The sequence below is a fragment of the Oryctolagus cuniculus genome, chromosome 5 (genome assembly GCF_051225735.1).
Source record: "Oryctolagus cuniculus isolate XC-2025 breed Fujian yellow rabbit chromosome 5, ASM5122573v1, whole genome shotgun sequence".
In the NCBI taxonomy this organism is placed as follows: Eukaryota; Metazoa; Chordata; class Mammalia; order Lagomorpha; family Leporidae; genus Oryctolagus; species Oryctolagus cuniculus.
The window spans coordinates 65,107,216-65,128,607 of record NC_142871.1 but is presented as its reverse complement, the minus strand read 5'-3'; the positions used below and the strand labels follow the sequence as shown (position 1 = coordinate 65,128,607).

General features: G+C 44.5%; 2 pseudogenes; one reads left to right on the top strand and one right to left on the bottom strand.

Annotated features, from left to right (window-relative positions):
- Nucleotides 1-5,844: 5,844 nt before the first annotated feature.
- LOC100358691 (large ribosomal subunit protein eL27 pseudogene) lies at nt 5,845-6,318 on the bottom strand (annotated as a pseudogene).
- A 4,210-nt stretch (nt 6,319-10,528) lies between these two features.
- LOC149126538 (cytochrome c oxidase subunit 6C pseudogene) lies at nt 10,529-18,149 on the top strand (annotated as a pseudogene).
- Nucleotides 18,150-21,392: the final 3,243 nt, after the last annotated feature.

Below are 21,392 nucleotides of genomic sequence, written 5' to 3'. Positions count from 1 at the left end.
AAAGCCCAGGACCAAATGACTTCAATGGTGAATTCTACTAAATGCTTAAAAAAAGAATTGGCACCCATAGATGGAAGACCTCTCTTTCTCCCTCTCTCTCTCTCTCTCTCTCCCCCTCCCTCTCTGTAACTCTGCCTTTCAAATAAATAAACCTTTAAAAAAAAGAATTAGCACCAATTCATCCCAAACTTCAGAAAAAAATAGAAGAGGGGGGAACACTTTGCAAATGATTCTGTGTGATGAAGATTATCCAATACCAAAATTAGACAAAGACATAACAAGAACAGGAAACCGAAAATACAATTCTTTGTGAATATAGATGCAAAACATTAGCAACCAAGTTCAGCAACATAAAAATGATCATGCACATGGCCAAATGGGCTTTATACAAGGAACACAAAGTTGGTTCAACATATGAAAAATCAGTCAATTCACCTCTGGACAGAAGTTTTCTCGCAGATGAGTTTATTTCATGGGTCATAAAATAGCTGGCATCAAAGGACAGAAATCCTGGAAAGGCTGAAAAGAAAAGAAGTTTTTCCAGAGTCTCTGCCATGCCCTTTGATAAATCCGGGTCCTGGATTCTTGGAACAGAATTTTCCTTGAAATAACTGCCCCAGGCTGAGGATGTGCTTGTGTCCTAAATTTCATGGGTGTTAGCTATTTCTCCGACAATCCTGCACATTCTGCTAATTCTTGCACTCTTGCAAAAAGTAAGGCAGATACATGAGACCTTGCTTTGAGGCCGTGAAGGCTTTGACTGCTGAAGAAGAGAAACCTTTGAGATGAAACCGAGCAAAGAGGGGCCGGCGCCATGGCTCACTAGGTTAATCCTCCACCTGCAGCACCGGCATCCCATATGGGCGCCAGTTCTAGTCCCGGTTGCTTCTCTTCCAGTCCAGCTCTCTGCTGTGGCCCGGGAGTGCAGTGGAGGATGGCCCAAGTGCTTGGGCCCCTGCACCCGCATGGGAGACCAGGAGGAAGCACCTGGCTCCTGGCTTTGGATCGGTGCAGCGCCAGCCATGGCGGCCATTTGGGGGGTGAACCAACAGAAGGAAGACCTCTCTCTCTCTTGCTCTCTCTCTCTCTCTATCTAACTCTATCTGTCAAATAAAAAAAAGCAACTGAGCAAGGAATTAGAGAGGGTGAATTTTGGACGTCATTCCTTTGTACTTTAACCTCTTTCAATTCCAGTTTGTTAGGAAATTTCATCTTTTGGATTTAGATTTATTCCTAAAAGATTGCTAATTAGAGGTTATTTTTATTTAAATGTAAGGCCTCTTACATAAGTGAAATATCTTTATGTGAGAATCTAAGCTTTCTGTAGAATCGCTGTATCAGAGAGATGCACCTGGACATAATTCAAGATGGGTAATAAAATATGAGGTAAACTTTTAGCCTTATGTTATTTGAATTATTATCCATTTTAACCCATTTAAAAGCTATCTGGGGGCAACCATTTGTCACAGTGGTTAAGGTGCTGCATGGGGGCCGACGCTGTGGCTCAATAGGCTAATCCTCCGCCTGCGGCGCTGGCACACCGGGTTCTAGTTCCGGTCAGGGCGCCGGATTCTGTCCCGGTTGCCCCTCTTCCAGGCCAGCTTTCTGCTGTGGCCAGAGAAGTGCAGTGGAGGATGGCCCAAGTGCTTGGGCCCTGCACCCATGGGAGACTAGGATAAGAACCTGGCTCCTGCCATCGGATCAGCGTGGTGCGCTGGCTGCAGCGCGCGGGCCGCGGCGGCCATTGGAGGGTGAACCAATGGCAAAGGAAGACCTTTCTCTCTGTCTCTCTCTCTCACTGTCCACTCTGCCTGTCAAAAATAAATAAATAAATAAAAGATGCTGCATGGGATACCCACATTCATATCAGAGTACCTGGGTTCAAGTCCTACTCCGCTCCGGATTCCAGCTTCCTGACAATATGCAGCTTGGGTGTTACAGCTCAAGTACTTGGGTCTCTGCCACCCACATGGGGGACCTGGATTGAATTCCCAGCTTTCAGCTTTGGCCTGGCCCACTACCTTGTCATTGTAGGCATTTGGAAAGCAAACCAGCAAATGAATTCGCTCTCTCTCTCTCTCTCTCTCTCTCTCTCACATTGCTTCTCATAGAAGTAAAATAAATGTGGTTTTTTTTTTTTTTTTTAATGAGAGCTATCTGGGGGAAATGTTCTATTGCTTATCTGCAGTCCCTGGTAGGTTTGGGGGAGCTGCCCTTCCTCAAAGCCAACCCTACATGATGAAAGGCTGAACAGTAAGGTCACGATGATTAAGCCAGGAACTTGGGCAATGGGTGAGGGTACCACGGAAAGGAACCTCTGGAGAGTGACCTGCGTGGACTTGCTCCCCAGGATTGGCGAGTTTGAGGGAAGAAGCAGGCACACTCTCTTTGGCAAGCAACCACCCAGTAGGAAGCACACTTCTCTGTTCCTTCACTCCTTGAGTGTGACAGGGGTAGAAGCAGTTTTGCAAGCAAACTAGAAAGATGAGAGTTATATTCAGAGAGTGAGAATTTGGATAGCAATTTCAGTTATCCACGTGGGAGAAATTTAGTAATGTTGGAGTAACAGTGGTGTGAGGCAAAGATAGTGTCCAGGGTGTACGGCACTGGGTTGTTGAAGTGAGAGAGGGAGGGACCGCTGGAAGGAAGAAGGGCACAGTCCAAGCCAAGGCCTGGGATCCATCATGCACACGCCTTTAACAGAAGTGGGGGAGTGGTGCAGGGGAAGCCGTGAGCTTGCTGCCTGCATCTTTGATGGAGGAGGAGGAGCTGGGACGTGGCAGATAACGGGAGTGAGGAGGAACAGTGACTCGTGCAGCTTAACACCAGGTGTCTTGGTGGAGCAGGAGCTTTAAGATGCAAGGAAGATCCCCAGCCCCTCCCCCCACACATGAGGGATAAGCATGTGGGGAAGATGGAAGCACCCAGATGAGACTGCAAATGGACAATGGATTTTGCAAGAATGACAGCTGGTGCTAGACCCTGGCTGAGGAATCAGAGTGGAATGTGGGTTTGCATAGCAGACGGCTAGACAGGGATGGGGCTGGGACAACCGTTCTCTGGAGTCAGGCTGAGGGAAAGACTCGGGACCTCCACAGTACAAAGGTATGAACTATAGTCAAATTGTTTTTGTAAGACAGAGAGACAGAGGAAGAACTAGGGAGTGAGCTCTCATCCACTGGTTTGCTCCAGGCTGAAGCCAGGAGCCAGGAACTCCATCCACATGGCTGGCGAGGACTCAGGTTACTGAGGTATCATCTGCTGCCTCTGTGGGTGCACATTTGCGGGAAGCAGAGGAGCCAGGACTGGATCCCAGGCACTCCGACGTGAGACACAGGAACCCAAAGGAGGTCTTTCAATTACTGCCGCAAGCACCCACCCTCATCCTTCCACTTTTAGAAGTAAATATGATTGCAAATCTTGTGGAATAAAAGCAAGAAATGTGTTAGAACTATGTGGCAGCTAAAAAGGAACACAGACAAGGAGTGGGGAGGGGAAGAAAGAGAGTCAAAGCCAGATAGAAACTCAGGTGTGGAGTTTTGTTGGGAGAAAGACAAACATATCAGGCAGGAAAGACCACTGTGCCAAAGGCAACCCCAACACCACTGTCACCTTTCTGACGGCCGAATCTGACCAGGACTGCCACTCTCGAAACCCTCCCAGGATGTCTATGGCTCAGAAGATAAAATCCAAACTCTCCGCTGAGATTTTCCAGACTCGGTTCCTCCCCTACCCGGCTCCACGCCATCTCACTTGTCTCCTGCTCACTTGACAGCACACACCAACAGGACAAGCCAACTCTACATCCTGAGACCTGCAAACTCTCTCCTTCAGCATCAGGGGCTTTGTACCCTCTGCATCCAATATAACTTCCCCCACCTTGTCCCCAAGCCTGGTTTACTCTCTTGTGCTTCAAGTCTTAGTCCTCAGTTTCTTTGAGAAAAATTCCTAATGTGGATTGGTTGGGTCTCCCAAGAATTCCTCCTCTCTGCTGTGTTCTGCTGTCTTATAATTGTGTGTTGAGGTGTCCCATAGCTCCTATGAAGCTGTAAGCTCTCTGAGCACAAATACCACGTGTATATATGCTCTCAGAATTATATCCATTGCACATTGCTCCACATCTGATGTGCTGCAGACAACAGAAGTCTCTGATTAAATGTATTCATCCATTCACATAAAGGCAAATCATTTAAAAATCAGTTAAGGGAATCTAGTTTGAGAAAAACCTGCCTAATGCGAATGACAACCTATATGGAAAAAGGTATGGGTGTTTCATCACAAAATGTCAAAAGTAAAAGGCACACTGTCAAGATCAAAAATTGGGGCCAGCATTGTGGCACAGCAGGTTAAGCTGCCACCTGCAATACCGGCATCCCATATGAGTGCCAGTTCGAGTCCCGGCTGCTCCACTTTCAATGGAGCTCCATGCTAATGAGCCTGGGAAAGCAGCAGAAGACCGCCCAAGTGCTTAGGTCGCTGCCACCCATGTGGGAGACCTAGATGGAGTTCCTGCCTTCAGCCTGGCTCAGCCCCCTGTCCTTGCAGCAATTCAGGAATGAACCAGTGGATGGAAGGTCAATGGATGTCTCTCTTTATATAACTCTGCCTTCCAAAAATAAATAAATAAAATAAATCCAAATGTGATGGAACCTCAGCACTTTGGTTGTAAAATTGGCCTTCAGTGTTTTTAAAATTTCTGTCTACTCTAAGATTATATTGTCTAACATATCCCTCTTTCAATAAATTGTCTCAATTTGATATGCATTATTATTTCAATAAATTGTCTCAGTTTGATTGCATTTTCTTTTCTTTTTTTCTTATGCTACAAAATAGCGATTTCTTTTATCATTTCTCGCCAGTTGAATATTCTATTGACTGCATCTCTGCTCCAGAACTTTCTGGTTCCTTTGTTCCCAGGCTTCAGGAGTCTCGTCAACACACACATCTCATCAACACAGTCTTCTCCAGCAGGTTTGCATGATGATTTCTGGGCCTGGTGTTTCTCCAGCCAGTGTGGCCCTGCCCCCTGCTACTTCACAAAGTGCGGTTCCCAGACCAGCAGCACTGGCATCACTTGGCACTCTTGTTAGAACTGCAGGTTCTCAGGCCCCACCTCAACTACTGAAGCAGAATTTGTGTTTTAATATCTGAGAAGCACTGAGCCAGACATTTAGGAAATGAGAATGTCACCATCAATCCCCAAACCTTCCAAGGGCCTGGTGTTTTGATTTCTTGTAATGTTGATTTTTTTTTCCTTATGATTATGTTTTTGACATAAATTAGTAATTTACCACTAAAAATTAGGAGATACTTGACTTTTGTCTTAGAGACATCAAAGCTTGATAGCCCTTAACCTGAGCTTTTAAAAAACTTGTTTTCTTCAGGGTGTCACACAAAGGAAGCAAGCTGAGCCTGTGCTACCTTGTATTGTCACCTGTTCCTGAATCCCCAGGCAGCAGGCTGAGTTTTATCTCTATTTATAGCTCCAAATCTGAATATATTCAGATGGCGAAGAGCAGTTGACTGCTACCATAAATAGGAGATGGAACCTTGTATCTTTCGTCCTGACCAATTAACTCATGATGCAAAGCTTCTCAATTGCATTATAGAAACATAAAACCAGAATTCCTGCTGAAGTCAGTAAAGGTAAAATCTGTCACTTCCTTTTGCCCTTATCAAGGTAAGAGATAAGGTAATCCAACCAAATTTAAGACCAAGCTGTCTATCACTACCCAGCAAACTCTTCACACGCAGATTGAATCCATTATTACTCCTTTCCCTAGTCACACACTTTTAAGAGAAGGTTTCTACATTTTAGACTCCTTTTCTATTATACAAAAGTTCTTTTTTTTTTTTTTTAAGTTTTTAATGAGTGGAACCAAAACATATCTAAAACCGCAGCTTCTGAAAGAACCACTTGTTCTTGCCGGTCTTGTACCTCTCTTCGAACTTGACCTTAGCCTCTCGTTGGGCCTTGCGTTTAAGAGCGGGGTCCCTGAAGACATCCTTGTTGACCACGGTTTTGTCCAAGGGAATATCCACAGAGTACCTGGTGGGCATGAGGTGATTGTAGTTATAAACTTTCACAAAAGACTTGATCTTCGACCGCTTGGTGATTTTTTTCTTGCCCATGGCGGCTGTCACTTTCCGGGGTAGCGGTCAATTCCGGCCACCAGATCATGGCTGTAGGGGCGGTCCGAGGTGCCATCGTCAATGTTCTTCATGATGACGGCTTTGCGTCCCGAGTAGCGTCCGGCCAGGACCAGCACCACTTTCCCGGGTTTCATGAACTTGCCCATTTCGACGGCAACCACTCCTACAAAAGTTCTTAAAGAGAATCAGTGGCACTGCAATCTTAATCAGCATACCACAAAGTGCTTGTTTTTTGATTTTGTTTTTCCAGAGCAACCAAGATCAGTTTATTTAATGGTCCAAAGGGCAGTTACCTTCTTCACTTTGGTTCCTCTCTACTGACTTCTTTGTGAGCAGTGGAAGAGAGGATCATTCTGAGGAACATGTCCACGGCCCTTGGTGTAGCCCTTTCCTGTCTTCGTAGCCCTTTTCCATCTCTCAGAGGAAAGCACCAACATTTTCCTCTCCTCTGCTCTCTGTTACTGCACTGTGGCTACAGTAGGGTTCTCTGGAATTCGTTTTGGAAAGGCTCTTCTTTCTGCCTGCTGTTCCAGAGTCCACGGGAAAGAATGAAGACAGTATGACTTTTTCAGAATGCTTTTAGACCTGCCTCCTACAAACCTTCAAAGTTTATTGATATTTCTTGATAATCTGTTAATCGGTTCCGTTTTTCTCTAATCTTTTTATAAAAACACATATTCAACATTTTGTTGGAGTCCATGGACTTAATTCTTTTTTCGTATCTTTCTGTTCCTAGCATAAATATCAGCAGATTGGGTGCCGCCAGCGTGAATCCATGTGTAATCAACAGCTAGTTGCTCGATTCTATCTTTAGTTAAGAAGAAACCAAAGATAGCACAGAGTTTTATAAAACACAGAACCAGGGTAACAAATATTTCTCCCCATGAGCATAACTTTCCAATGGATTATATAAGAGATACTTTTCCAAAACATAATCCATTGTGCTGTGGGGTAGTATTCATTTTCTTTTAAAATCCTACTTGTTTCTTTCTTGCCATTTACCACGGAAAGACAAAGCATGTTAATTTTTATAGAGCTGAGATAAATTAGCAGGCTGTCTAAAAACCACTAACATTTACTAGTTTTTAACTGATTTCTCACCACTGTACGCAGAGTCTGTAATTAAAGAAAGACATTAACAAACAGGAACTGACGTTTCACCTTTCTTTTAAAATTCTTGAGCCTGCCTAACCTCCGTCCTAATAGGTGACATTTTATGTGTGTATAAGTGTTCCTAAGAGCCTGGGGATGACTTCCTCACTTCTGTATGCTGTACCACCTTAAATACTTCTACAGATGAGTGTAGATAAATGGAGCCTTATCTGTCGTTCTATCTACAAATTCATGTGCATGCACACGTGCAAGTATTTCCAAAGAATCTTTACTAAAAACTAAGGTAACCATGGACTTACGGCTCAAGTGCTAAGTCCCAGTGCACGTGAGCTCCTCTGCTAGTTACAGTGCCCGAGAGCACGCGCAGTGATTTCGGAGCACTAGGACCGATATCCCACCTCATCATTACTCGTCTTCAAAGACTAGGAGGTCTTCACACCTTTCTTTCTGTTTCCTTTGCCAGGACCAAAAGAGGATACTATAAATGTCGTGGTGCAGAGGATAAAGCACATTTTTATGGACTTGGAAGTTAATTTCGTGTGGAAGCATTTTTATGGACTTTGGAAGCTAAAAAATAAAACCAACTAGGTTTGTAAGATTAAAAACCTTCCTTCCAGGGAGAACCATTGGGGGTTTTTGCCCTGCATGTTCACCATCAGTTTCAGTTTCCTCCAGGTATTTTTCTTCACTCTGAGAGGTACAAGCTGTCAACAATATCTGAATGAGGGCAGCTTTACATCCAGCCTCTCTCTGCTGTAAGCGAATTTCTCACTGTGCATGGGAAACCGTAATGGGAAGTCCTCTCTGCGGATCTATGTTCTTTCTCCTTTGCCAACGAAGCCAAGTTTTTGTTGCGGTATCCACGCTGCCATGAGGAATGGCTGGCCCTGGTCCGAGGAGGGAATGTTACTTAGTCTATGAGCTTTCTGGCCCTACTCATTGCTGTCCCTGTATGAAACTATGACAGCCACTCTACCATTGCTGGGAGAGGGAGGCCGCCCAGATGAAATGTGCTTGGAACTGGATCTCTGGTGACCCTATTGAGCCACTTGAATTAACCAACGTGAAACTGTCCTTCTCCTGAAACTTCTGTAATATAAAATAATAAATGACTCATCTTTCAAGCCCGTGGGATTAGGGGTTTTGATTACTTGCAACTGAACACTGATATTCTGCCTTCATTCTCATAGTCTTTCTGCAGTGGCATAGGGGAGCATTCAACATGCAGAGGGAACTTGTCAATAAGGCGAGAAAGATGACAGAGGACCCGTGCAGGAGCGCTCCGCTCATGTTTTAGCCGTACTGTTTTTTCACAGGGTTCAGTGACTCAGTCTGTGGTCCCTTGTCCTTGTGCACCACTCTCAAGTCCCTGGCATTTCTCTGGGCACTAAGGGTATGGAGGTTAGCATTACACAACCTCACCCTTCAATGGCTCATGGACCATAGAAGAAGACAGAAGTGTCTACCAAGTTTTACCTCAGTGTGATTATACACCACTTGCCACAGAAACCCTAAGTGGCACCCAATTTAACCTGGGATTGAGAGGCTAGTCTTTACTCTGGCTTGAAATAAATGATCCTCTCAGGGATGACTGTAGAACAAATCTTTTTTTTTAACGGAAGCCCCATTCTATTTTTTTGTTTGTTTAAAAGCAGAGAGAACCATCCATTGGTTCACCCCCCAAATACCTGCAATAGCCAGAGCTGGGTCAAGCTGAATCAGGAATCCAGAACTCAATCTGAGTCTCCTCTGTGGGTGGCAGGAGCCCAAGTACTTGAGTTATCACCTGCTGCCTTCCAGGATTCACATTAGCAGGAAGCTGGAATGAGAAGCAGAGCCGGGACTCCAACCCAGGAACTCTGATATGGGATGCGGCTGCCCTAACCACTGCACCAAACACCTGCCTCCAGCAGGAACTTTTTTTTTCCAAGTTATGAAGATCTTTTCCTTTATAGAAATATGGCACCTTCATGAAGTCACTTCTCTCAGAGCAATTCTAAGCTACCTTTGGAGCTGATTTTGAGGAAAGTCAGTCCTCAGCCAAACAGAAGAAGCAGGGAAGGAGCCATCCAAGTAGGGCACAGGGTCCCCAAGGGCACGAGGACTCCAAGTAACCCAGTACAACGGCGCCGAAGTGCACCCGAGGGAGTGGCAGGCAATAGCCCTAGAGAAGCAGTCGCGGCCACACAGTAATCTCCATCCTGCTTAGATCCAAGAGTCCCTGGAGGGGTTCAGGTGATGGAGGGACGTTACCCAATATGCTTCTTTGGAAAACTGCTCTGGCAGTAGAACAGAATGACACTTTTGGAAGGGATGAGGAAAGAGACAGAAAGAGAGACTCTGAGGCTGATAGGGAGATCCAACCCCACAACGGCAAGGACCTGGTCGCTGGCAGAGAGAAAACAGGAACTATGAAGATACTTAAAGCAGAGGGGTCCCTAACCTTGCAAAAGGCAGCTCTCTCTCTCTGGCCTAAGGCAGGGACCTGGAGAGCAGAGTCCTCTTTCCCTCCTGCTCCTCTCCAGCTGAGCCTCCACAAATGGCTGTACCAACATCTCTCTCTCTCCAACATTCCTGGTAGCAAGTAACTGAGGTTGATTTTTCTCTCATCAGCTCCCTAGGAAACACTGGACCGGATGGGTAGGAGTTAGGTGGTAAGGGATGCCTACCACTAATTTTAAAATAATTCGAGGAGAACCTACTGCGAGCAAAGTCCCTGCTGAGCCAGAGTTTCCACCTCCGAGAGGACCACAAGTCTCACGACTAAGCTAAGGTGAAGAGAGCGAGCCATGGCAGCGCTAGAAGCTACAGCGTATGTCCCACATGAAGTGAGGATCGGAGCTGGCTCCGGAAAACGAATGAGCATTCCAAATGAAAGGAACAGTTTGAGCAAAGAAGCGGAGTCCAAAGGAGCGTGGTAGATGCAAGCATGACACCTTCTTTTGGATAACTTCCCTTCGGCGTCTGACGCCACCTGGGTGCCTCCCAAGCGTCTGAGGCTTATCGTCGTTTCTATACAGGCGACTCTTCCAAACTAGAATGCCAAGTCCTGGCGATCTGGGACTTACTCGGACCTTTCTCACCTTTGCACTTCCAGCACAGGATCCCACACTTGGTGCACTACTCGTTTCCAAGGTCACCTTGTTGAAAGCATAGGGTCTGCCTGTGTGTGTCGGTGAAGGTGGTCTTCCATAGCTGGAGCCAGGGAGACTGGGGAGGGGAAGACAAGGGATGAAACCAGAATGGAGCTCAGAGGCGGATCATGAAACACTCCAGCCATAGAAGTAAAGAGTACGGGTGTATAGAGAACAGGAGCTGCTTTCATTGCGAAAGATTGGTGGTGGATAACCTTACAAGAATCTGTAATGATGAGCAAAAGCCCATGGAGACCAAGGAATATGAGAGACAGCATGAGGTAGAGACTCAGCAGCTGCTTAGAGTTCAGTGCCTACCACGTGTTCTCCAGGTGCTATTTACTAAATCCTCACAGTGTTCTAAAGTGGATACTATTATTCCCAATCTAGAATGGAGAACACTGGGGACCCCTGGGAACAAAGCATTCTTTTGAGCCAACAAGTATGTGGAACCAGACAGAAGAAAAACTCCAGAGCTGACCTAGAAGACACATACTATTCCTACAGGGCTGAGGGTGGTCCTACCCTGGGAAGGGTCTCTTAAGGGAAGCCACGGCAGGTGTCCATTGAAACTCACAAAAAATTACATCTTTGCAAAGACTGACCTTATGGGGAAATGTTTGAGATGCCAACTTAAAAATGTGCATAGGCTCATGTTTTTAATTTTGCTTTGTTCTTTTTTTTTAAATGGCAGTTATGGAGCTCTCTTTTAAAAGATATATTTATTTTATTTGAAAGACAGATTACAGAGAGGCACAGGCAGAGAGGGAGAAAGAGAGAGAAGTCTTCCATCTGCTGGTTCTCTCACCAGATGGCCACAACAACTGGAGATGAGCCGATTTGAAGCCAGGAGCTTCTTCTGGATCTCCTATAAGGGTGCAGAGGCCCAAGGACTTGGGCCATCTTCCATTGCTTTCCCAGGCCATAGCAGAGAGCTGGACTGGAAGTGGAGCAGCTGGGACTCCAACTGGTGCCCATATGGGATGCCAGCACTGCAGGCAACGGCTTTACCCTACTATACCACAGCACCGGTCCCTGGAGCTCTTTTTAATTTATCTATTCTTAGTTTATTTGAAAGTCAGACAGACAAAAGGAGATCTTCCATTTGCTGATTCACTCCCTAAATTCCTTCAACAGCCAGGGCTGGGCAGGGCTAAAGCCAGAAGCCCAGAACTCCACCCTGGTATCCCAGGAATATGCAGGAACTGATCTACTTGAGCAATCACCCACGGCCTCCCAGGGTTCACGGTAGTAAGAAGCTGGATCAGAAATGGAGTACCCAGGACTCACACTCAGCCATTCTGATAGGAGATGCATGTGTCAACCTTGGCAGCTCATGACAAGAGCCTCAGGTGATCACTGACATCATAAATAAGAGTGTCTATTATTAAATCAACAACAGGAGTCACTGTGCACTTGCTCCCCATGTAGGACCTCTGTCCTTCATGTGTTGTTCTATGAGAATTAACAATAAAACTAGTCTTCAAACAGTACTTTATACTTGTGTGCCTGTGTGGGTGCAAACTGTTGAAATCTTTACTCAGTGTAGAATTGATCTTCTGTATATAAAGATAATTAAAAATGAATCTTAACGAAGAATGAGATGGGAGAGGGAGTAGGAGATGGGATGGTTTGCGGGTGGGAGTGTGGTTATGGGGGGAAGAACCACTATAATCCAAAAGTTGTACTTTCAAAATTTATATTTATTAAACAAAAGTTTTATATTAAAAAAATATGACTCACTTGGTTAATCCTCCGCCTGCGGCACTGGCATCCCATATGAGCGCCAGTCCAAGTCCCGGCTGCTCCACTTATGATCCGGCTCCCTGCTAATGCACCTAGAAAAGCAGCTGAGGACTGCCCAAGTGCTTGCACCCCTGCACCCATGTGAGGGACCCAGAAGAAGCAACTGGCTCAGTCCTAGAATTGCAGCCATTTGAGGAGTGAACCAGCAGATGGAAGATATCTCCGACTCTCCTCCTTCTCTGTAACTCTACCTTTCAAATAAATAATAAATAAATCTTTAAAAAGAGACAGAGAGATTAGGGCCCACATTGTGATGCAGTAGATTGAGCTGCCACTGCTTGCAATGCTGGCACCCCTTAGTGGCACACTAGCTGGAGTTCCAGCTCCTTGCTCAATGCGTATGGGAAAGCAGTGGAAGACGGCCCAAGTACTGGGCCCCTGCCATCCATGTGGGAGACCCAGATGGAGTCCCGAGCTCCTCCTGGCTTTGGCCTGAAACAGCCTCAGCTGTTGCTATCATTTGGGTAGTGAACCAGAGACTGGAAGGCTGACTCTCTCTCTCTCTCTCTCTCTCTCTCTCTCTCTCTCTCTCTCTCTCTCTCTCTCAGCTCTGCCTTTCCATTAAGTAAATAAATCTTTTTTAAAAAAGAGTCAGAGAAATGAACCCTAAACATCCCCCTCCTCAATCATCTCCTCCTCTTTCTTACCCGTAGAGGGTTGAATGGAGAGGCACTGCTCTAAGCTTAGCCAAGCAAAGCTGTGCACACCACAACAAGATCGCCTCCCACCTCCGCTGTTGACCTTCCTGCCTCCCTTTCGAGGGCACTGTCTACTCCTGGCTCAGAAATTAACTCATCAGTGGAGCATAAAATTCCTTCTTGCCAAGAGCCCACAAAGAAGGTAACTGCCTGTTTTTTGAAATAAAAGAAATTCACTTTCTTGATGTTAAATAGGAAACATGTGTCATCTGAAAACAATGAGTAAGTCGATGTAGTGCTCCAGCAGGGGCTTCCCCTTTATTAAGATTTCATCAATATTGAAACAGACAAGGCTTGAGGAAAAGAAAAAAGTTTAAATTAGCTGTTAAAGCTGAAGGGTGCAGCTGAGACGGGCAATAAGGCATGAGTGAAAACCCAACACATTTGGTTCTCCCAAGGAGAAATGGACGTGAGCGGCTCTCTTGGGTTCTCAGAGGCTTGCATATGGTAAGGCTAAAGTGAACAGCCCTCTGGAGAGGATGCCGACAGCCAGAACCCATTAGCATCAACACAGACAGCAATGAGAAAGCATGTGACTTCGGTAGCGCAGTCCCATAAATAAGAAAATTGCTCAAGTATTCAGAACTGCAAGATGCTGAAAGCTAGGTATATGAAGAAAACGAAAGCACAACAGTAGGAAAGGGTGTAAGTCAGCAACTCTCTCACTTTTCTCTGCAAGATTATTTCACCCCACCAAAACTTACACTCCTCCCTCAACTGCAGGATTGCTGAGGGATGGGGATGAAGAACAATCATCCTTCATTACTCTTCTCCCTAAAGGAGGAGGAGACAGAGACAGAGAGAATTTCTAAATAGGTTGACTACTTTTCTCCCAGGCAACTTTTCTCCAATTGGGAGGAGAGGGGGCGGGGGGGGGGGTGGTTATAAAACAGACACAGGTGAAATCATTTTTTTAAAGTACATGACAGAACAAGATGTTTTTGGAAAACTAAGTAGTAGAACAGATAAGGCGTCAGAGTTATTCGTGTGCATAGGACTCCACGTGGCTCTATGCATGTCCAAGTAAGGAACACATCCTCATGATCTATCAGCATCTACTTTCAGAGTGAGGGGTAAGTATAAGAATGGTAGTGCCCAAACTCATCCATTAAATATTCAAATACAACCAAGAAAGAGGCCCCAGACAACTACAAGCAGCTCTCTTGTTTCGACCAGAATGTCTTCAACAGTTAGCAATGAAGACCCAACTACAGATGGTCTCAACTCTAAGGGAATTTATTTTCTTACGTAACAAAAGCCCAGTAGAAGATCAGTTCCAGAGTTGATTAATTCAGTGGCTCACCACTGTGGTCATCAACCCAGGGTCTTTCCATCTTCCTCCTTCCTCACTGGTCTGTGAGTTAGGTCTTCTCATAATCACAAGACACTTACAACAGCACATCCTCAAACACCAGTGTCCAGAGGCTTGTGTCTCTTTTTAGGAGCTAAGCTGCTTTGTTCAGAAACTCTTTCCCGTCTTCTTATCCAATACTAAATAATGGCCTATGCCTAAGCCATTCATATGAGTCCTCCATGGTCAGCTTGGCTGAGTTCCCATGGGAGAACTCAGGCTTAAGCTCACGGTTCTGGGTAAGCAACTGACAGTGCACACTAGGCTTAAAGAGAGTCCTTGCCACCAGATCCAAAATGGATAGTTTCCATCATTTTTTTCTGTTTCCTATTTTGCTCTTTGAAGAGCCTAATGAATACAAGGTTTGAAGAAATCAACACTATCTGAAACTGATTGATGCTGGGAATCTGATCTTGTTCTAAATGAGCAATATGAAATCTTCTTCCAGGTCACATTGCCCCAAAATACCAGAAAACAGTTGGACTACCTAACTTCCTTATTTAGAAAATACTGTTTTACATGAACAAGTTCCAATCTACGGGATGACAGTCATCAAGTTTTGTCTACTTGGCAGTTTTTTCTGTGGGAAAGCATAAACTCTCACCACCTATGTCATTCTAGTAAACCTGCCAACCATAGTACCCAGGGCAGAGGTAGACACGTGGTGGCCCAGGGCTTGGCAATTAGGGCACTCCAGTCCCCGAATCAGTCAGACACTTAACCCAGGCAGGGACAAAAAAATATCCTCTGAGATGTACTAGGTAGAAGCCAAGAGAATCAGTGTCATACTTTTTTTTTTTTTTTTTTTATCATTTGATGCTTGGATCCTGAGAGCCACAAGAGAAAACAGTCAAAGCAATAAAACACACACTCACACACACACACACACACACACACCCTACAGACAAATACCGGGAGAGAGAAAGAAAGAGGTAAGTGCACCCAACCTGAAGCTGTAAATGTCCCAGTGCTGGCAGATTGCGTGATTGGCCCCAAATTTTGCCTCTGTGTTTGCCATAAGCCTTTCAGTCTTCCCCACTTCCAAAGAAGAGAGTATATTTCCCCACTCCCTGGCATGGGTCTTGGCCAGATGACTGCGAATGGGATATGAGTAGATATGACACAAACAAGGACGTGGATGGGCCTTTGCCAAGACCAGGAGAAGAACATGCCTCAGCTTACCTGCTGGTCTCAGGGAGATAAGAAACACACGGAGCAGACACACGGCTCTGCATCACAGCCTCGGGAGCTTAATCTGCTGATGCATGAGCAAGCTCTGCTGAGATCAGCAGAGCTGGTCCAGCCGTCCCAGATGCGTGAGCTAAATAAATGCTTGCTGTCCCGTGTCACTGAGAGAGATGTGGTTATTTCTTACGCAGAAATGGCTGACTAATATACCAGTTATATGAGCCAATAGATGACCCCCCTTTTCTTCATTTCATATTTCTGTTTCCTTGCTTGTTTTTAGACACCAAAATGGAGGCTAGAAAATGGAAAAGTTTCTTGTCTGTTTTGTTTTCTGTTACATCCCCAAAACCAGTAACAGCGGTTGGGACGTTGTAGGCACTCACCAAGTATGTGATGACTACAGCAAGTTGGACTTGCATATCTATCACTCAAAGGAGAGCCATGGATTGGAACACAAGCCACAACTCAAATGTTTGTTGTCCTTTGATCTCACAACATGTATTTACGTCACAAAAATCACGTCAGTAGAATCCGTCCAGTGGTTTCTCCCACATTTGGAGGATTTTTCAGTGTTAACAAATTGTTGATATATCAAAGACCAACAGGAAAATATGGATGAGTAACTAATGAAGTCAGTCCCCACTCATTTCTTAGCAGAGAAAACACTCATACAGCCCTGAACTCTGCCAGCCGAGGCCACACTGTGCCACAGATTTGCACGTTAGTCCCGTTACTTACACCACTGGTGGTGATTAATTACACCAAGATGGCTTAGTATCATATGGCTGCCATTTGGTTTTGGGTTTTTACTTCTTGTTTCATGCAGAAAAATTGCAAGAATAGAACAAGACTACCATATGCCTTTGACTCAAGTTCACTGATTGTTGGCATTGGCTCCATTTGCTTTATCCTATGCGCACTCTGTTTTATTTTCTCCCTGGAGCGTGAGAGGAAAGGAGAGACAGAGACCCTCCATCCACGGGTTCATCCCTCAAATGGCCACAAAGATTGGTCTCTAATTCTTTTTTAAATGTTGGGTAGAAACCACCAGTGAGGCAGTGATGGTATCGAATTGATTGGGTTGTAGAACGTCCAGATATTTGGCTGAACTTTGGAGATTTTTCTGGATGTGTCTGGAAGGGTGTTCTTAGATGAGTTTCGCATTTGAATTGGTGGACTTGGTCAGGCAGAGTGCCCCTCTCAATGCTCCTGGGTGTCATCCGACCCACAGAGGGACTGAAACTACAGGGAGGATTCACGGGGCCTCCTGTTGGCTGACTCTGGGACACAGATCCTCTCCCACCCTCAGACTGAGATTTACGCCACTGGCTCCTCTGATTCTCAGGGCTTGGGACTTGGATGTCCCAACTTGAACTTCTGAACCTCCACTCACATGAGCTAAAGGCTTGTATTAAAACTCTCTCTATATATTTATTCTTCCCATTGGTTCTCTTTCTCTGGGTAACTCTGAATAAGACAAAAGCCAGCTGGTTCTGGCCTTTGTTGGGAGGTTTTTGATTATTGATTCAATCAATCTCCTTACCAGCTCATTTTGAATTTTCTATTTCTTCATGAAAGTTGAAGTCCTCATAGTTTGTGTGTCTCTAGGAATTCATCTGTTCCACGCAGGTTACCTAAATTGTTGAAGTACAACTGTTGACGGCATTCTCACTCCTTCCATTGCTATGATGCTGACGCGCTGTTCCCCTTTCATTTCTGATTTTGGTGACTTGAGTGTTCTTTTCTTTTTCCTTTCATCAATCTAGCTAAAGGCTTGTCAATTTTGTTGATTTTGTCAAAAATTGTTAATTTCACTGATTTTCTCTGTTGTGTTTTTGTTCTCCATTTTGTTTAAACATTCACATCACCTCCTTCTGCTGGGTTCAGGTTTAGTTTCTTCTTTTTCTAGTTCCCCAATGTGTAAAGTTAGGTTGTTGATTTGAGACCTTCTTCTTTTTCAGGTATTTACAGCTGTAAACACACCTCTTCGAGCTACACCCCACAGGTTTTGGTATGCTGTGATTTCTTATTATTTGGTTCAAGGTATTTTCTAATCAGGCCATCCATCTCTCTAGCCACTGGGAAGGACAGTGGTAGACGGGACAGCAACTACAGCGGCTCCCAGTGCTTTGGCAAAACCTCAGGATGCAGGGCTTTCTGGTGAAGCACCTGCAACTTCACATTGTTGCAGTGTTTGCTGTCTCCTTTTGGGGTTCAGCTCTATAGAAGTTTGCTGTGAGGGGCCGGCACTGTGGCGCAGTGGGTTAATGCCCTGGCCTGAAGTGCTGGCATCCCATATGGGCACCAGTTCTAGTCCTGGCTGCTCCTCTTCCAATCCAGCTCTCTGCTATGGCCTGGGAAAGCAGTACAAGATGGCGCAAGTCCTTGGGCCCCTGCACCTACATGGGAGACCCGGAGGAAGCTCCTGGCTCCTGCCTTCGGATTGGCACAGCTCTGGCTGTTGCAGCCAGTTGGGGATTGAACCACTGGACAGATGACTTTCTCTCTCTCTCTCTCTCTCTCTCTCTGCCTCTCCTTCTCTCTGTGTAACTCTGACTTTCAAATAAATAAATAAATCTTAAAAAAAAAAAAAAGTTTGCTGTAGCTGAACCAAGAAAGAGGGCATATGCAGCCTTCTACAGAAATTATGATTCCGTGAAAGATTTTCAGATGAAGAACCCTGGTGTTTTTCAGAATGCAAAATGATTTGGAGATGTAAAGAATGTCTTTGGATTGAACTCTGTAGAAGTTTGTCACTGACCTGTGTTCCAAAACTAAGAAACATGAGACATGTGGGCTGAGGAATAATTTCTCTTGATAGATAAGTGCTCTGGAAAAAAAAATGTTCTCCAATTTCTCGTGTGATTTCTTCTCTGACTCACTGGAGGTTTCCGAATGTCATTTAATTTCCACAAATCTGTGTGTCTTCCTACTGCTAATAATTTGTAGTTCCATTCTATTGTGATTATAAAAGATTCACTGTAAGATTTCAATCTTGTTAACTTATTCAGATTTATTTTGTGGTCTAACATATGGTATATTCTGGAGAATGTTCCTCACGCCCTTGAGAAAAATGTGTATTCTACTTCGTTGAGTTGAGTTTTCTATATATGTCTTTTAAGTACGATTGGTCTCCAACATTGTTCAGCTTCTTGATACCCTACTGATCTGTCTAGTCATTCTCTCAATTTTTAAGTTCTTTATAAAGATATTAACTCTTCAATATCATATTCTGCAGATATTTTCTTCCTCTTTGTCTTTTGACTGTGCTTATGATGTTTTGTGCAGAGCAAAAAAATCAAAATTAAAACACTTTTAACTGTTTCAGGATTTTGAGATATAGTCTTTCTTGACGCCCAGGGCATGGGGAAATTTATCTATTTTTTTTCTTGAAGTACTTGTAATTTTTTTAAAGATTTATTTATTTATTTGAAAGTCAGAATTACACAGAAAGAAGGAGAGGCAGAGAGAGAGAGAGAGGCCTTCCATCCACTGGTTCACTCCTCAATTGGCTCAACGGCCGGAGCTTTATCTACCCGAAGCCAGGAGCCAGGAGCTTCTTCTGGGTCTCCCACATGGGTGCAGGGGCCCAAGGACTTGGGCCATCTTCTACTGCTTTCCCAGGCCACAGCAGAGAGCTGGATTGGAAGTGGAGCAGCCAGGACTCGAACCGGTGCCATATAGGACACTGGCAATGCAGGCAGCAGCTTTACCCATATACCACAGCGCCAGCCCTGTAATCTTTTATGCTTCAATTTCTATTCACTTGGACTTCATTCCTATATATGGTATGAATTATGGATCTATATTTTTAAGTAGCAATAAGTTATTCCAATAACATGTCCATCCTGGCTCCAGTGATTTGAGATGCCATCTTTATCACATCCATGTGTACTTAGCCCCATTTCCAGACTCCTCATTAATATGTTTATTTTTGTACTAGTACTACACAAGTGCAGCAATAGGGACTCGCATGTCTTGTTTTAATGTCTGACAGGGCTAGTTCCTCCTTGTTGATTTTCCCTCTAGAATCTTCCTAGCTATTCTTCCATCTTTATTTTTCTACAGCACTTTTAGTATTAACTTGTGTCATTCCATTAACAAATCTGTGCATAGTTTTATAAGAATCAGATTAAATCTATAAATTAATCTAGAGAAAAACAATACCCATATGAGGCTCAGTTGTCCTACCCAAGAGCAAAGACCTCTTTGCATTTGTGCAAGTATACTTCATTGTCTCTCAGAAGATTCCTTCCTCTTAACAAAGGAGAAATTCACTTCTAATTGTGGAACCTCATGCTTCATTTGCTGCTAGGAGAACCCCTAACATGCTTCATCCTCAGAAGAACACCAACTATGTAAAACAAAACCATATGGGAGAAGAGTATCTTTTGTGCATTCAGGGACTTGCCTATTAAAGTAAATGAGACATAGCCTGTTCTTCTGCCCTTTAATTAGGAAGGCAAAACAAGTTACAGCAAAAAATAGACACTACCCTCAAAGAACGTTCAAGTTGATTCATTCATTCATTTAGTCAACAGATATGTTCAGGCTTCTGAAAGTTGGGTGAAATTTACATGACTTTTTAACTCTATTTTAACACTATTTTTTCACAAACTTTTTGAAGGTGCCTGGGATTTACTGACAAAATGTTCAGTCTATGGCAAGTGACTCTCTGGCTCTGAGGAAGACAAAGATCTTCTCTTCAGAAGCGTCCCAGTCTGGAGGGGAGACAAGCACTTCACCAGGCAGCCCAGCTACCCCAGACTCCAGGAACAGTGGCTCCTCTGTCGCTTCCTTCCTTTTGCTCAGGAGTGCCCTCTGGACCGTGACGCTCTCACCTACGCTGTCACTATCTTCGTCCTTTTTCCAATCCTACATCAGATTCTTCTTCTGAGAAATCTTTTTTTTTTTTTTAACTGAGAAATCTTTTCTGAACACCTTGTCCAGAATTAACGATCCTGCTCCTTAGAGTGTCTTCTGTTCATGTTGAATCATTTCTGTATGATCCTCTCTCTCCCACTGACCTTAACACAGGGATGATTAGCTGTGTTTTATTCGCTGTTGATTCTTTCACAGTGCCAAGAACAGTAAACTGCTGGGACCAGTGCTGTGGTGTAGCGGGTAAAGCTGCAGCCTGCAATGCCAGCATCCCATATGGGAGCCATTTTGAGTCACAGCTGCTCCATTTCCGATCCAGCTCTCTGCTACGGCCTGGGAAAGCAGTAGAAGATGGCCCAAGTCCTTGGGCCCCTACATCCACATGGGAGACCCTGGGGGAAGCTCCTGGCTCCTGGCTTCAGATCGGACCAGCACTGGCCATTAAGGCCATCCAGGGAGCGAACCTGCAGATAAAAGACTTCTCTCTCTCTCTCTCTCCCTCTCTCTCTCTCTTTCTCTCTGCCTCTGCCTCTCTGTTACTTTGCCTTTCAAATAAATAAACAAATATTTACAAATAATAGTAAAATGCCTTATCAAAAATATTGTTCGTTATGTTGAGATGTCCTTAATCTCAACAGCCTTCCTATATTTCCAATCTTGTGAGTTTTGGTATAAGCAGAAAATGCTGCATACTTCAAAAGCTGAAAATGTCAGAAACTCACTTTACCAAGTCTCCTTGGAAGGAGTGCCTGTTGCTTGATGAAAAGAGCATTAATTAGACCTCCATGGTTGAATCAGGAGCTAGTAACACAAAGAACCAGAAAGAACACGTGTGTCCAGTTGTGATGGTGACTGAAATGGCAGGGGTAGCAAAGGTTATTCCTAGATTCCCACGCAAGAGGAGTTGGCCAGTGGAGGAGACAGGAAACATGAAATGGGACCACAGTATCAGGGTGTGTAAATTTCCCTTAGAATGCCACCTTTTTATAAGTACTGAGAAAACCAAAACACTTCACACAAACAGCCTCGAATTCCTCTAAGAAAAAGCATTTGTCCTCAGACTACTGC